This window comes from Patella vulgata, chromosome 9 (genome assembly GCF_932274485.2).
Source record: "Patella vulgata chromosome 9, xgPatVulg1.2, whole genome shotgun sequence".
Taxonomy (NCBI): domain Eukaryota; kingdom Metazoa; phylum Mollusca; class Gastropoda; family Patellidae; genus Patella; species Patella vulgata.
Window position 1 is genome coordinate 16,986,927 of NC_065887.2, and position 2,633 is coordinate 16,989,559.

Consider the following 2,633-nt stretch of genomic DNA (forward strand, 5'->3'; position numbering starts at 1 on the left):
TATTAGTGACGTTTTGGTTATAATTTTCATTTAGTTACTTATATTGTTAACTCCTGTGGATAAAACGGACACTAATCACATTTTCGTTTGCATACCTACGTGAATCCAGGGTCACATGCGTAACGTTTTTCACTTGCCGAACACTCATCACGGGTGACGACACACACGAATCGATGACGTTTTCGTACCGATGCGAAAGACCCCCAAAATGTTTCACTTACGTGGCAAGGAGTGGGTTTTCTCCGCCGCCCCCCCCCCCCGCCAACCGACTAAAGCCCCCTATGCGCAAGTGAATTATTGAAATAAACTTGAACTATATGTTTCTCCTGAAATAGCCCCCCCCCTCTCTCTCTCTCTCTTCTCTCTCTCTCTCTCTCTCTCTCTCTCTCTCTCTTACTTACTCCCCGAAATGTCACCAAAATAAATTTGAAAGCGTTCTTATAGTTTATTGGACATGGCAGTATTCTAGAAGTGGAGTCCGAACCTCTGATTTCCACCTCATGGATCCGTCCTTGACTAAATACTGCATGTATCTTTTTTTTTAATTTTTTTTTTCGTGTGTCGTTCTTAATTGTTCTATCCCTACTTGTGTTTGATCAAACAAATATGATGTTTATTTAGTCCTCCATATTTTGTTGTGTGTTTTTCTTCCGTGGCTTTTTAACAGTTGTACGAGTTAGATCTTAACTCTTGTGTCCACAGTTAAACAAATAGTATACCCTTTGTTACAAAATGGTCACAGCGGAAGATTCAATATTGATATTGTGCATAGCAAATTGTTTAGTACATGTACCGAACGTACGTGTCAACTTTTTTGTTCTATTGCGATACCAGGGGTAGGCGAGACGAGTTTTGTTGTTCAGGTCTATCTAAGGGCCCTTGTCCATAATCCCGGAGCAGTGGTGACCGGTATTAACAGCAGATTAACCTTTGCCACATTCACTATACGGTGGCTTAGTGGGTATGGCGTTAGCTAACTAACCAAGGAGTCCCGGATTCCATCCTCTGGATTTTCCAGCCTCCTCAGTGTTGGAGAGAAAAGCATTTAGTTGTTTGGATGGATCAAAACTTCCAGATCCATCCATCACATCACTGATAGCCCTACCTGTCTCCTTTTCAAATTTAAAGTTGGAGTACATTCTATTTCGAAATTGGAACACCAGGGAAAATTGTCTTAAAATTGTTAATAATACGATAAAGAGACCAAGTATTCAGACACATGTTCCCCATGTTGGCTTTCGCCTAATCAAATACGGTTATCGATTAGTGGAACGATGACAAGGAATCCGAGACAATCATACCAAACAAAACTAGGTCAATGTCTGGCATATAATACTGTTTAACGTCTCGGTGTGCTATGATGAACATTTTGCCCTGACAGCGACTTTTCTACCTACTCTTTACTGAATTCCAAATGTCAAGGTCATTTAGTCGAGTGGTGTAGTTTCGATTCCCAGCTTGTATGTGACAAGGAAAAGGATCACGTTCCAACCCCTTGGTCCTCTCTCTCTCTCTCTCTCCCTCTCTCTCTGGCTCCCTCTGGCTCCCTCTCTCTCTCTCTTCAGAAGTAAAGTACGGGAAAGATGGTTAGATTATAAAACTCAGACAAAATAAACGAAACGAAACCGTAATCTAATTTTGATTAAATTGGTATTCAAATTGTGTAAATTTGCACTCCTAGGATTTCTCAATAGAACTGTTTGAATAAAAATAACAACGACTGCACATTTTTTTATGAAGAAAACAATGTTAGGTTTACAATACACTCCGTGACTGAAGAGAGAGAGGTCAACGCCCACTCAACCCAAACTAGGCAATTTTGGTACTAACATTATAGTACAATTTTATTTTAATAATTCACTTGCAGTAGGGGTCTTTAGCAGTAGAAGTGACCGGAGGACCAGTTTTGCACGATATTTGGTTCATATTTCTTAACAGTTATATTTCTTGTGTGGATTTTGTATTTGACATAGAACAAACTGCAATAGTAGGTTTCTTGGTATCGTTGTGTTCATGGAATCATCCTCTACATCATATCCAAAGTTCTAGGCTAATTTGCATAAATTCAAAATGGCTGCCAAATATACCTTAGAGCCCCATAACTCCTTTAATGTTGAGTTTTCGCCTTATAAATGTATTACAAACAGATAGAAACATAAATCAATCCGATGCCGCCAAATTAATGACGTCATCACTATAACTAAAGACCGACTGGTTATGATGTATTATCGGTATGGTAGGGACAGTAACGTTTTCCCAACATATAAAGTTGGCATTATTTTTCACAATTTCAATTTCATAAAGAGTAAAAATATATAGATGTAGTCCTTTTCTTTACTTTCTAAATACATGTATAAAATGCTTCTATTATGCTGTTGGGAAAGGACGGTTCGTATTCTGTTTTGTATACCAACGATTGGTCGTTCGTTAGCAGCAGTAAACTTTAAAACGTGTATTCACTCGAATAAGGCCCAGTGGAAAGATTGCAAAATCATATTCTAAAACAGGAAGAAGCTTCGGCTCTCCAACGGTTTGTATGCGATGTCACTTCTGTGGAAGCAGACGTTAAAGCACCAGGTAGTAGTAGTAGTAGTAGTAGTAGTAGAACATGACAATCGGGTTCTACAGCGCGA